Below are 16,421 nucleotides of genomic sequence, written 5' to 3'. Positions count from 1 at the left end.
AGCTTTTAGATTTTTTTTTCCTATTTGCGATAAGATGCATTATACGAAAATATTCTTACCGGCGCATTTTGCATTAAATGTAATGCTATTTGAGAAAGATAAAGGGAAAAAAATAATAAAGATAGGTGGTTCAAAAATGGAAAATTTTCTTCATCGTCCATAAAAGCATTCTGTTGTTTAATTCAAGATTCTCTGCAATTTGCGAGATATTATTGCTGAAAAGTAATTAGTAATGACATGTGTTTGATTATTATTTTTATAATTTGCAACTGATAAAAGCATTCTAAGTAATTGTCCCGTTTCATTAATTTAACTTTCTTTATGTGCATGAAAGAAAAGCATTTTAACGGAAAAGCTGTGCCCTCACTGCACTCAATATCCATAATTTATTAATTACTTCATTTGCTTTATGTAAGGGCTGTATACCTTTGTGCTTTGAATTTTTAATTAACTCTGTCATATACTTTATAATCCATGAAAAAATGAAACTAAAGCAGCCAATGGACGCACAGTGTAGTTTCATATACAGATTTCTTATCGCAAGCATCAAATTATGCATTTATGCAATATTTTCAGACGGAATTTTAATTAAGTATTATACTATTATAGATTAAATTTCAATCACGTCTTTAAGTATTAATAATTTCAAAGATTTTTAAAAATGTATATAAAAATATAAACGCAGTAAACAATTCATTTCTTTTTGAATTGAGTTAAACATAGTAGCATTTTATCATTAAAGCACTTTATTTTTTTAACAGTTCCTGGAAGAAACTAAACTCTAGAGAAAAGAAATTAATTTTTTATTGAAAATGTAAAAAGAAATTAGTTGAGGTGCAGTCTTAAGGAAGCAAGTATTAAAATGCCACATCTGAAAATATCCAATTTCTTAAAACTAAAAATAAATTTTAAGATAAGCAGCACAGTAATTAAAAATACACTAATTCAAAAATTGTATAGATTTTTTTGACTGAAAAATACTAGTAAATGTACTAGATGATTAATCATTAACTATTACAAATATTATATGAACATATATTTCACTTTAACATTTTAAAATTAAGTTATGCATAATAGTGTTAGTTAGGAACAAGCAGAGCTTGTAGAGAAAGATCAAACTTATAATGAAGATGAGTATAATGAAATATTTTTTAAGCGTATCTTACAGTAAATATTGCTTAAAATGAGAATTTGAGATTAAAATGCATAATGATTGCTATTTTGGTGCAATAAAAGGATATTTTTCAGCTTAGGAAAAGAATAAGGAATCTTCTGAAATAACGATTACAAATCATTTAACCAGCTGAAAGAAGAAGCGTTATTTTTTTTTGTCATGATATTGATTGAGATTTGGCTTAAAAATATAATTAGAGAATTGATAGGTAGTTGATGGATTGTTCGAACATTTTAAGGGCTAACAGCAATTCGAACTTTTTTTCTGTAGTATGTTTAGTTTGTGAGCTGCATGAATCTGCATTTTGAAGCAATGCTATACCTATTTTCGAGAAAACCTCGTAATTTTGCACCATCGTCAGAGGATGAGAGTGGTACTTAAATGAATAATAAGTACTCTCTCCTCTACCTGTCCTCATCAAACTAGTAGGAGAAAGTATTAAATTAAATGGCAATTGATTCACATGCACAATGAATTGGTGCCACACTCATTTCTCAAGGTTGAGACACCCCAGTCTCCACATCTTATCAAAAAGCTACTTCTCGAAACTTGAGTAACAGAGATATTCTGAAGATTTTGTCCAGAGTGAAGCTGGCAGATTAATTATCTAACTCTAAAATCCCATAGGATGCCTTAAAACGAAGAATGATTTAAGCTGTACGAAGAACTGATCTCATATTCATCGGCTGACAACTTTAAAGTGTACGTACACACTAGAAGACTTTTTTTTAAATTTTAACTTTAAAAATCCAGTTTATTCACAGTAGGTCATTAATATATGTTTAAACTCATTGCAGGTGAGAAAAAACCATATTACACTAATTATTAATTAATAAAATAATATTAAATGAGCTAATTAGCCTATTTTTTGAAACATGATATCTTAAATTCTAATTTGTACAGACACACAATTCTAGTTGGAAATTATGCCTAATATTAGTCTTCATGCTGTCTGCCTCAAACAAGTTATAAAAATGTATAGTTTTTTTTAACAATTATTTCATCAACGATGAATAGAAAAAGCGAGATTTTTTCTGTAATTTTAACATATAAATAGCTGTAAAAAATTTATTTCTATAAATATTACTTTGATTGAAACACAAAACATCCTCTATTTCATACAGATTGTGATATATAAATAATTGTATTTGGTAAATTTTTTGTTGAGTTATGATTGTTTGAATGAAGCAATATAGTGGGAAAATATAATTTTTCATAAAATGAGTTTTAAAAAAAAACCGTAATTAGAGTTTTTAATGAAAGGCCCTCAAGAAAAATAATTTTAACTCGAGAAATATTTCGAATATTGACGACATCTTGGTATTGTTTGAAAGTTAAAGAATCGGAGAACATTATTAAGCAATAAAAAATATATTCGGTATTTTGAACGATTTTCGAAGTGTCAAGTGTTTACATACACCTTAAAAGGCTACTCCGACCCGCCAGAATGCACACGGAAAAATATGAATGACTGGATTTCCACAAGCAACACTGGTGAAACTATGTTTAAGTCCTAAGGTCCATCACAAGTCAAGGCAGAACCCTTCCCGTGAGAAGCACGCCTAGTCATCAATAGGAAGTAACAGACCCTGCCCTTTATGCATCCATCAGGATGGCGAGAATCAACCACCGTGCTGAAAGCTTCTCATTCTTTGTTCAGAGGTGTCCCAGGCGAAAGCTCTTCAAATGACAAAGACGACATCTCAGCTGATAACTAATTCTCTCATCTTTCTAAACTTGCACAGGAAACTAGAGGAAAGATGTATTGGATTTAAGATGCAACTGATTCTTATGCATAATGAATTGTTGGTAAATCAAATTTCCATCCTTGAATATTCTTATCTTGATGTTGGCATTTTACTACCTCTTGAAGTATGAGGGATAGAAATATTTAGAAAATAATGTGCAAGTCAAGATATGTAAATCTAACTTGCAAATTCCAAGAATTGAATAATATTGGAGACTACTTAAGTATTTTGAAAATACGGTACAGTACTGAAGTTTAAAAAATATTTCCTTCTATTCTCAGCATTCGAAGGAAACTTGGCATTTCTTTCTATTTACCTGTACCTAGATGTAAATACAATACAAATTAAAATTCATTCGGAGGATCATTAAATAGTTCCAAAAATCTCTAAAGGTAGTAAATAAATCGTTTTACGATATTATGGTTCCATGAACATTGTTCTTCACAATTTCTTTGCAATACCTATACATGATAGGGTTAAATAATGTAAAGAGTTCTTCCATGATAAATCACATTACGAGTCTGACAAAGTCTAATGTTAATAAAATAATGTCCTTGGCACGCTGTTCTATTAATTTTTCAGAACTCTAGCGCTGTAAGCAAGACTGTGCGATGAAATCAATTGGAATTTTATAGACATATTTCGAATATAACAATTTAACTATCTGGAAAAATTGCAATATGTATTTATTTATCTACTATTATTAACTTAATATTGGTCACTGAGGTTAATCAATAGCAAATAACGGTCGTAGCAAGATATTGAATTATCTCTTAGTTTAAAAACAATGATTTCCCAGTGGTGATCTTCCTCTGGCCATATGCTTCAATGTATCGCTGAAAGGCATGCATAAAATTATGTGAATGTCTAAAAAATGACAGTAATATTAAATTTCATAAATAATGACATTATCCATACAAAGAAATGCCATTAAATAAATTTAGTTCAGCATAGAAATTCGAAATTACGCCTGGAAATTTCTTTTTTGGAACAAATTAATTAATTGAGCCAAGAATAAGAATTTTTGAATTTATCAAAGTGGACAAACAAGTTAATTGTGGAATTAAGCTGCAATTTTCTAATTAATCTTTTCATAATTTTTATTTACAAATTCAGACCGAGAACGATGATATTGTAGTGAATAGCATATAAGCCAGTTAAGAACTGCGCTACCCGAGCAATTGCTTTTGCATCATGGTCATGTTACTGGGCTGTGAACCACAAGGTCCCAGGTTCTATCCTCGCTCATCCTAATCCGCCACAATATAAAAATAATACAAACAGGCAAACTGAAGGAGAATATATTTATATATTTCGAAGGCACCGTCTGTTTATAAGATCAAACTTTTAGAAGCTGAAATAATGTAGATTTTGAGGTTAAAAAATATATGTTAAATTATAAATTAAAATTAATATTTGAGATAGGATTAAAATTAATATTAAATATTATCAATGCAGATGATAATTATCCAAAAACTGATACATCCGTCTGATATACGTTTTTTTAGCAATACATCTAGGATGAATTGATAGAATTGAAACTACTCGTTGACTCGGAAATGACTCATATTACTTATGGTCGAATGGCAAAAGTTTTATGGAATTCGATAAACGTTGCTTTAATTAAAGACTTATTAAATAGAATATCGGGTACCAGTATTAATCATTTTCATATAATATATGCTACTTTTAAATACATTCGAATAGTCCTACCGACTATTCTGTTTGAGGTAAAGGTTTACTACGAGTTCTCATCTTAAACTGCATTAGCTGCAGTAGTTTGCCAAAAGATGCGAGGGTTATGTGTTTGGGACTCCAATTATAGTAACACTAAGTCGTGTGAGAAAGTAAATGCATGCTAAATTTGTCGGTGTTAGGCTTTCTATTACTTGGATGAAAAATTCAGATCCATATTGAGTAGCCCTTATTACTTAGCCAGAGATTAAAATTATAAGTTGTCTAACTAAATAGTCCTAGTTATAATCAAAATGTACATTTATTTAATCAAAGGAATTTCTTCTCTAAATTACGCAAAAAATTAAAAGGACAAAATTAAAATTTCGAGCACGGTTTTTTGAAAAACTTTTTTTACATTAAACATTTCAGAAAAAAGCTATAAGTAATGAATCTTCGATAAAAATTTCTCAACGTTTTTTAAATTCAATTCTTTGTTAAGTTATCCTTAATTAATGTTATATCTGCTTATTTTCAAATCTTAGGCTTTTGGAAGGCTTTTAGGAAAAAATGAGATCATGTAAGAAAAATTATGCAGTTCCATAGGCTTTTATTCATTTATTTCTAATTATATCATGCAAGCTTTAAATTCATATCCTCATTAAGAGAAGATTCTTCCAATTGACCAACTGCGTTCCTCACAGTTCTGTGATAAAGCAATGTACAGGACTTTGAGCACAAACTGACCTCTTAATTGTTACATAAATATTCCATGGTAGATCTAGGTGGCCAAACTATTTACTAGAATCGACAAAAATGTTGTTTTAAACAATCATGAAGAGTTGAAGCACAGATACATGTACATTGTCATCCATAAAAAAATTCCATTTGTTTTGGTACATGAAGTCCATGAATAATTGCAAGTGGACTCCAAATAGCTGACTATTTGTCAATTATAGGGTCAGTTGGATCAGAATACCCATTCTATTCTATGTAAACACAATCGACACCATTATGGAGACACCACCAGCTTGCATAGTTCCTTGCTGACTACTTGGGTCCATCTTCGTGGGGTTTGGGTCAAACTCGAACTCTACCATCAGCTATTATCAATAAAAATCTTGACTCATCTGACCAATCCACGGCTTTCCAGTCGTCGAGGATTAAACCGGTAGGTTCACGAGACCAAGAGAAGCACTGAAAGTGATGTCGTGCTTAGTAAAGGCACACAAATTAGTCTTCTGATGCCACATCCCTTTAAAGCCAAATTTCGTCATACTGTCCTAACAGATTCGTCCGTCGTACATCTCACATTAATTCCTAAGGTTATTTTTACCCGTGTTGCTTCTCTGTTAACACTGACAATTCTATACTCACGTCGCTGGTCCCAGTCATTAAGTACAAGGCGGTCAGCCACTACTTTGCTCATGGTGGGAAATTATACTTGAATTTAGGCATTCTCGGCACACTTTAGATACTGTGGATCTCAGAATATTGAATTCTTTAATTATAATTACCGTCGTGCGGCCATAATCATATCGGAGATTTTTCACTTGAATACAAATGTATACTGCCACTATCTGTATATTTAAATATTCCTATCCTTTGACTTTTGTCATCTTAGTATATAAACATGGATAAAATCTACAGTCTACTTATAGGCAGATTAAGTTTAAAATTAGATAAATAAACACAGTTTTAATGCTAAAGAATTTCTTTTTTATGCATATGCAAAATTTTATGGGAAAAACTAAATAGGTATTTCATATATCACCTTTATTTGCACTTGGATAAACAGAAAAACTTTCGATAAGTGAGATGCATCTATAATCTGACTAAATTTATATATTTGTTGTTAAGAATTCTATCATTTTCTTTGGTTCTTCTTCGCAATTACAATTATTACTTACCGTGCTCACAAATATATAAAAGAAACAAAAATAATGTTGCCTTTAGACTCAGAGAAAAGTGAAGCGTTAAAATCCATCAAAACATTACAGCTATTTTTTTTTTTTTTGTAATTGAAATGCTTTTTTATTTACACATTTTTTGAATTAATGCAAAGGTTTTTACAGAAAAGAATTCAATAAAAAGTATCCAAATAGCACTTTTTATTAAAATTTCTTTTTTTCAACATCAATTAATGCTTTAATCCAGATTTTTAAAAAAGTTATGAGTCAACTTAATTTTGCATTGGTTCAATTAAACCAGTCATTTAAACTATTTTCTCTATGTGTTCAGCTCAAAGCCTTTTACACTTGCTTCAAATCTACTGTGGGCAAAAATGTCTCCCTTCATAAAACATGCAGAATCGGTCAAGCCCGGCGCTGATCGCTCCCAACCCGCACATCTCTTTGGAGGCATGCGTCTATCAAGAGTGATGGGGCGCACCATAACAAGCCCCGGTACACACGGAAAGCTAGGGGAACGTCCATTTTTTCCACTGCCACGTCTGGTCTAGATGCTGTATTTGTCACTCGGTTACTTTTTTTCCCTTCTCTTAATATATATTTCTTGTCCTTATTTGAAATGTGGTTTGGAGTTTCCTTTTTTTTCCTTGTTTCCTATCTTTTTCTCCTTGCCGGGATTGGCTTTACATCAAATGCTTACCACAGGTGCTGTCTAGGAATACCAAGAGGGATTTTCCGTTTCAAATTCTCTATAAAAAGATTCTCTTTTTCTGCGGGAAATGTCAAAAAGCGGTTTTATAGTAAATCGTTTTTAATCTTTTTTGAAACAGTTCTCTATTTTATATATTTAGTAACTTGATGCCTTAGGTGCTCTGTCGATTTTTTTTTTGGGGGGGGGTGTTTATGTTGGAAACGCCGAAAAGTCTTTCTTGTCTAAAAGTTTAAAGGATGGGTAACGAGATTAATTTAAAGCATTGTTAAATATTTTAAGATAATCTTGTTTTGAGAAGTATTAAATTTTGAAGGCTGTGAAAATATAATATTTTAAAGCTTTGAATGCCAGCATTTTGTTTCCGGTTTTCTATCTACTAAATTTAAAAACATAATAAATGTGTTTTCTAAAACATAGCTTAGGGAAATCGGACGAATTCACATTACACAAGGAAGAGCATATTTAATAGTAATAGAATAATATAAGGGAAAAATCACAATAATCTGAAGATATAGAGAAATACAACGATAGCAGGAACTTATATCAGATTTTTCAACAACTTCATTAAATATGAATACCATATTACTTTTCTTAAGTTTTGGATATTCAGCAGAGTAACTCTTATCAGTTCATATATATAAACTTCAAGTCATTTAAAATATCACTATAAATATATTTCATTTATTAATACCTTTATGGCTTGATTATAGTTTTTTATATTTATTAATAAATTAAGTTTCCTGAATATAATTATCAATTAAACAATTAAATTTCATAATTTTAATAATTATTTAAATGTTATAATATAGATGGTCGCTTTCAATAACTTAATGCTATAATTATAGTATTACGGTTCTGAAATAGTTGTAAAATTCAGACTCTATAAATTCAATGAATTTAAACTACAAACTGTATTACCCTAGTCTTGGTCCATTTCCCTAGCAAGGTGCTATACAAGTTATTATAATTTATTATAACAACATTTTATAATATATAATTTTTATACAAGTTATTATAATTTACAAGTTCTTATATTTGATTATTGAAAATTTGTTATAAAATTTTGATTAAACAATTAGTCTTATAAGTTGTAATATGAAACCTGCTAAATCCATTAGTACCGATTCACATATGAAATTCAAAATCAATGGCCAAAATGCCAATTAATCTTGCATAAAGCATATCTTAAAGAATATGTCAAAAACCATTATTTACATGTCCTTAGATAACTAGCAATCATTATAATCTTCGAAGCTCCATCTTCATCTTCATCTCAGAATAACAAAATTAATTTCGTAAACATGACATAGCACTACAAATAAAATTCTTAACTATATTGGTACTAAAGCTAGTTCTTCTCGATTTGCGAGCCATGAAATTCAATTTGGCCAGTATTTACGACCAAGAAAATAAATGCCATAGACTTCAAAACAGAACATAATTTTAGGTTGCATTTTTTTAAATGATAGTAAGTGGAAAAGTTGCGTAATAATTATACTTACAATAATTGAATTTTTGAGTTTTATGTATCATTTTTTTTATTCTCTTTGAATGAAAATAATATTGAAAAATAAATATCCGACTTATGACTTAGTTAGAAAAAAAAGCTATCGTAATTAGAGAAAAATCTGCACATTTATGCAAATAATGAAGGAGAATGTGCGAGTATATTGGTGCCATGCAGTGCCGCCTATTTGGCCTAAAGTTACCAATTTTTGTACATATGCTTTAAAGTATGAATATGTGTACCTTAGAGGATATTACATCACAAAAAAATTCTAGCATTTTAAAATTCAAGATTTATTAATGGCATAAATTTAATCGCCATACAATTTTCCTGGATTTTTTATTTTTGCTTTTTAATATTATTTAATTTCAAATATAGATTTCAGTGTTGAATTGAAATAGAAATCATTTTTACTGCTTCATCAAATATTTAAGCGCATTACTGAAAGCTAATGAACAAAGACAATTTACATTATCAGAGAGCATTCTTCATGAAGAATAAGAAAAAGAAATTAAAATACCAGTACGTACAATGTGGAATTTTAAAAATAATTCCTCTCGGCAAGCTGGAAGGCAAAGGTAGATTCCTTTATATCTAAGTTACTATTTGGCAATATAAATTATTGATATCAGAAAGAGTCAATATTAGGGCTTGGAAATCACTTTTCAGTCCACAATTTATAAGATATTACAGTTATCGAAAAAATTCAAATACAAAAGTTGTTTGTCTTAATGAGGCTCTAATTTGACTACATGAATTTATTTCTTTATTTTCAATACTAAGATAGTTATAACGAAATGAAACTTTCAACCTCCCACCATTTCCACCCAATTGAGATAGATGGACCATTTACGAATTTCTCTGTGATTTTTACATTTTTAATAACATATTACAAGCCACTTAAAATGCAAACACAATTTTCCAGTTGCCCTGTTCACAAAATATGGGCAAATCGTTATACTCATATATAAAATTTTGAAAGAAGGAGGATTTTAGGTTTTAGGAACCATGGTCGGTAAAGAACTGAAGTAATTTTCCCAGTCTTATCATGAAAACCATTGTAATATGTAGTCTTCCAATAGGAATCTCTCTAAAACAGATTACCTGGACAACTTAATGGCAATAAAATATGGAAATTCACTAAATTAGAGAGGCTATTGAATTAAGAAGACTTTATGTCTAATACAATCCGATATTAAAAAAAAACTTTTTGGAAGGAACCATAAACAAAGGATTCCAATTTAATATTGCAACTAAACACTAATATTTCTGATAAACAGATGATCACTGCAGGTGGCTGGAAAATAATTTCTACGCAAGTACCACAGTTCGATGCCATAACAAATATGATTTTTGTTGTTAATAGAATCTGGTAACGAAAGATTTTCACGAGATCAGTATATTTTGTAGTCATGTAATAGACAATGGTTATATAAGTGATATATGCTAATTGAAAAAAAGCTGTCATACATCTCGTGATCCATAGTTCAATATTTTTGATACAAATATTTTTTTATTACTTTTAGGACATTAATGATGAAACAAAAATTAGTCAATAAAGAATTCCTTTATCTTTTTTTTTAAACATAATTTAGGATGTTGAATGCACAAAAATACGTATTGTTGTTTAATATTCACACCTTAAATATGCATTAGAAAAACTTATAATACACTTTGGTATTTTTAGATACATTTTCCTCATTAAATGAGATTAATTATGAAAAGGCCTCCTAATTGATGATTACTATTAATTAAAATTGAGCACGCGAAATTTCAATATATTCGAAAACAACTATTTGCTTTAACAAGAAAAAAAAGATTTGCGTTTCTCCTGTCTTCAAAAAATATTTAAAGAAAACCTGCCAATTAAAACAAACTGTACAAAAAAATTAATTTGTAAAGAAAAGAAACGAATAAAAACCGCAAATTTGAAGAGAAAAAAATGATTAATCGCATAAGCTTTATTCATGAGAAACATCGAATAACTTCAACTGAAGAAATCTGAAAGTATGTAGCTGGATAATTAAAAAAAAAAAATGCTTTTTTTATTGGCCAAAGTGTTAACTTTTTAGTCTGCTAACCAAATAATATGAAACTGATTTTTCTAATCTTATTTGTTGGGCTGAAATACAGGAATTTAGTTGCGTCAGTCTATAATAAATTACTGCACATCCAAAAAAATTTAGAAAGCATACTTATTATGAAATAAAATAGAAAGTGATTAAAAGAAATAGAATAAAACATTAAAATTTTAAATAAAGTAGTGAGGAAATTAAATGGGTATCATTAAAAAAGTAATTTTTTAAACTTCTAATTATAAGAAAATCATTTTTGTAAGATAATAGTTTAGGAAAGTATGAACATTGATTTCTGTTGATGAGAGCAATGCACAGTGATCTCCACTCTATTAAACTTTCTGTTGGACCCCTATTGTTATCATTCCAATTCTTTTTACATCTTTTCTCTGACTGATGGAAAAAGTTTGGCGATACGGTGAACAAAAAAAAAAAAACTTTTAACAATTAGATTGTTGTACAAAAAATAGAAATAAGCTGTTTCTGTAAAAAAAAATTCTGAATAAACCGACCTTTAATTTTTATAGCCAACAAGAGTCTTTTTGTAATTAAGAAAAGGACGGAGTCAAGTTTATAAACCCAATTTCAGCAGGTGTAGTAATTAGTGCAATCATCCCATATAAGATTCACAATCATATCATTAAAAAAAGAATTTTCATACAAAGAAATTAGCTATATAGTCAATAAACAATAATTCTCATTTAAACATAATAAACTATGTTGATAAAAAAATAAGTTTCAAAATAATAACAAAATTTGAGGATGAAGACTACCCATTAGTGTTAATGATTACAGAGGCGGAAACTAATAATGATATAGGATTGTAATAATGATAAAGAATAAGATGTGTTTTTGATATTTTACTAAGCGAAAAATATAAAAAACACAACGCACATAAAATAAAAGATAACTCCTTTTTATAACAAACTAATAAAGGGTATACTATTATTTGGATACATAAATGATTCACTGGTTAAGATCTTTAAAACATTTGCTGTTCCTTTGGTTTGATACGTGAAACGTTCACCAAAAAGATAGTGCACCAGTCCTACTACAAATTTGATAAAATGCATTACAAATACATATTTTATTTTATAAAAATAATATAGAAAATGATAAATACATACTGATACGATAAACATAGTAAATGAAACCGTAATGAATTCGTATGGAATCGTCTCATACGAATTGAATGCCATAGTTATGTGGATCAAGGATAATTGTTGATATCATTGTATGAATATACATGAAATCTTTTTAAATGTCTATCCCAATCACGAAATGCGGAACATTTAACAAGAGTCCAAACTTTTGTGTTTTATTTTTTGATTCTTATTCCCCTCCCCAGATATAATAGTTTTGATCCGGCGGAAAAAACTAGTCATTCTTCCAGCTTATCAGAATTCGGAAATCTTACCTGAACCTTAGCATATGCTTATTTAGTTCTGTGCACTAACATAATTGAAATACTGAATTCTTTATAGAATTTAATTCATTAACTTTTGAAAATAAATATGCAACAAATACGTTCGATATTGCAAACAATATTCTTAATTGATCATTTTTTCCTTTTATTGATGAATTTCAGAGACGGTTTCTATTCCTTTCAATTATAACCAAAACAAAATAATTCCTGCTTTGAAAGCGTATAACAACTGGTTGTTTTTAGATACATCCTCAAAACAACGTGACATTACTGAAAATGTGACATTACTTTAAGCAATCTGACAGTACTGAAAATGTGACATTACTTTAAGCAATCTGACAGTACTGAAAATGTGACATTACTTTAAGCAATCTGACAGTACTGAAAATGTGACATTACTTTAAGCAATCTGACAGTACTGAAAATGTGACATTACTTTAAGCAATCTGACAGTACTGAAAATGTGACATTACTTTAAGCAATCTGACAGTACTGAAAATGTGACATTACTTTAAGCAATCTGACAGTACTGAAAATGTGACATTACTTTAAGCAATCTGACAGTACTGAAAATGTGACATTACTTTAAGCAATCTGACAGTACTGAAAATGTGACATTACTTTAAGCAATCTGACAGTACTGAAAATGTGACATTACTTTAAGCAATCTGACAGTACTGAAAATGTGACATTACTTTAAGCAATCTGACAGTACTGAAAATGTGACATTACTTTAAGCAATCTGACAGTACTGAAAATGTGACATTACTTTAAGCAATCTGACAGTACTGAAAATGTGACATTACTTTAAGCAATCTGACAGTACTGAAAATGTGACATTACTTTAAGCAATCTGACAGTACTGAAAATGTGACATTACTTTAAGCAATCTGACAGTACTGAAAATGTGACATTACTTTAAGCAATCTGACAGTACTGAAAATGTGACATTACTTTAAGCAATCTGACAGTACTGAAAATGTGACATTACTTTAAGCAATCTGACAGTACTGAAAATGTGACATTACTTTAAGCAATCTGACAGTACTGAAAATGTGACATTACTTTAAGCAATCTGACAGTACTGAAAATGTGACATTACTTTAAGCAATCTGACAGTACTGAAAATGTGACATTACTTTAAGCAATCTGACAGTACTGAAAATGTGACATTACTTTAAGCAATCTGACAGTACTGAAAATGTGACATTACTTTAAGCAATCTGACAGTACTGAAAATGTGACATTACTTTAAGCAATCTGACAGTACTGAAAATGTGACATTACTTTAAGCAATCTGACAGTACTGAAAATGTGACATTACTTTAAGCAATCTGACAGTACTGAAAATGTGACATTACTTTAAGCAATCTGACAGTACTGAAAATGTGACATTACTTTAAGCAATCTGACAGTACTGAAAATGTGACATTACTTTAAGCAATCTGACAGTACTGAAAATGTGACATTACTTTAAGCAATCTGACAGTACTGAAAATGTGACATTACTTTAAGCAATCTGACAGTACTGAAAATGTGACATTACTTTAAGCAATCTGACAGTACTGAAAATGTGACATTACTTTAAGCAATCTGACAGTACTGAAAATGTGACATTACTTTAAGCAATCTGACAGTACTGAAAATGTGACATTACTTTAAGCAATCTGACAGTACTGAAAATGTGACATTACTTTAAGCAATCTGACAGTACTGAAAATGTGACATTACTTTAAGCAATCTGACAGTACTGAAAATGTGACATTACTTTAAGCAATCTGACAGTACTGAAAATGTGACATTACTTTAAGCAATCTGACAGTACTGAAAACGTGACATTACTTTAAGCAATCTGACAGTACTGAAAATGTGACATTACTTTAAGCAATCTGACAGTACTGAAAACGTGACATTACTTTAAGCAATCTGACAGTACTGAAAATGTGACATTACTTTAAGCAATCTGACAGTACTGAAAATGTGACATTACTTTAAGCAATCTGACAGTACTGAAAATGTGACATTACTTTAAGCAATCTGACAGTACTGAAAATGTGACATTACTTTAAGCAATCTGACAGTACTGAAAATGTGACATTACTTTAAGCAATCTGACAGTACTGAAAATGTGACATTACTTTAAGCAATCTGACAGTACTGAAAATGTGACATTACTTTAAGCAATCTGACAGTACTGAAAATGTGACATTACTTTAAGCAATCTGACAGTACTGAAAATGTGACATTACTTTAAGCAATCTGACAGTACTGAAAACGTGACATTACTTTAAGCAATCTGACAGTACTGAAAACGTGACATTACTTTAAGCAATCTGACAGTACTGAAAACGTGACATTACTTTAAGCAATCTGACAGTACTGAAAACGTGACATTACTTTAAGCAATCTGACAGTACTGAAAACGTGACATTACTTTAAGCAATCTGACAGTACTGAAAACGTGACATTACTTTAAGCAATCTGACAGTACTGAAAACGTGACATTACTTTAAGCAATCTGACAGTACTGAAAACGTGACATTACTTTAAGCAATCTGACAGTACTGAAAACGTGACATTACTTTAAGCACTCTGACAGTACTGAAAATGTGACATTACTTTAAGCACTCTGACAGTACTGAAAATGTGACATTACTTTAAGCACTCTGACAGTACTGAAAATGTGACATTACTTTAAGCAGTCTGACAGTACTGAAAATGTGACATTACTTTAAGCAGTCTGACAGTACTGAAAATGTGACATTACTTTAAGCAATCTGACAGTACTGAAAATGTGACATTACTTTAAGCAATCTGACAGTACTGAAAATGTGACATTACTTTAAGCAATCTGACAGTACTGAAAATGTGACATTACTTTAAGCAATCTGACAGTACTGAAAATGTGACATTACTTTAAGCAATCTGACAGTACTGAAAATGTGACATTACTTTAAGCAATCTGACAGTACTGAAAATGTGACATTACTTTAAGCAATCTGACAGTACTGAAAATGTGACATTACTTTAAGCAATCTGACAGTATTGAAAATGTGACATTACTTTAAGCAGTATAGCAGGGTTAATACAAAATAATTTTTCTTCTGAAAATATCACCCTACCGTTACTTTTGCTATGGAAGTGCAATTCCAAAAATTTCTTGCGTCTTAATAACATTTTTATTATTTTCATATTTATGCAAGTTTTGCACCTTTATTTTTCTATACGTTTGAACATTAAATTCTTCATTTTTCGTAACTTGCGTAGTTTAGTGTCGATTTCCATTTTGAAACTAGTTTATTTGTGGAGTTCAATAGATTTTTCATTTCTTTTCATAAATTAATTCTAAGCTCTCTTTTGGACAAACTGAGCGTAGACCACCGGGCTTAAAGCGATTTTCATAGCAATTAACCCCTTGACATACAAATTTATTTAACTATCTAATTAGATAGCACGTCCAATTTTGGACATTTATAGTTATTTTATTTCTTATAATATAAGGAGCATTTGAGATAATGAAAGGTTTCTAAGTTATTTTTGCATTTTTAAAATACTTTATCTCGTTTAAATGCAGACTTAATACTAAAAATTCAATAATTCGATGCACCTGTCAGATACGTCATTATATGCAAACAGATTAATTTTCATAATTGCATTTAGCTATAAGGATAAATATTACATTAAAAAAACCAAGCAATTTAATAATTTAAAGATTTGATTTGCAGAAAATATATGATTTAAGAGCTTTTTAATATATCCATATGTCTTGCCTCTTTAAAATAATTCATACATTTTCTTTCATATGAAAACAAAAATAAAATGCATCTATGTTAATAGAAGATTGCAAAATATGAAAAAGGGATATAACTTTTAACAAAATGATTTAAATTGATTCTTATTTTTATGAGCATTTTTGTATTTGATAGCCATTTTGAATTTTGTGGTTGCGTTGTGATTAAATTATGTTCAGAGAACAAAAACATTGAAGGACATTCAACAAATCTTTGACATAAAACACGTTGTTCAAGGAATTGTAATTCAAAAATACTCGAGACACAACTGATTTAGAATAGGTATTGAAACTGAGAATGTGCTGTCCGAACACAGGCAAATCTATCCAAGATGGCAGTTATTTCAAAAGATTCCCAAACTAATTTAGCACTATCTCTGCTTTCGAATATCCCATCATTAAAAC

General features: G+C 29.8%; 1 long non-coding RNA gene across 1 annotated transcript in view; it reads right to left on the bottom strand.

Annotated features, from left to right (window-relative positions):
* The window catches only part of LOC129980866 (uncharacterized), a 65,626-nt gene that overhangs the window by 48,284 nt on the left and 921 nt on the right, over window positions 1-16,421 (bottom strand). The gene's annotated exons all lie outside the window — the stretch shown is intronic.

This window comes from Argiope bruennichi, chromosome 8 (genome assembly GCF_947563725.1).
Source record: "Argiope bruennichi chromosome 8, qqArgBrue1.1, whole genome shotgun sequence".
In the NCBI taxonomy this organism is placed as follows: Eukaryota; Metazoa; Arthropoda; class Arachnida; order Araneae; family Araneidae; genus Argiope; species Argiope bruennichi.
This window is presented reverse-complemented; position numbering and strand designations above follow the sequence as displayed.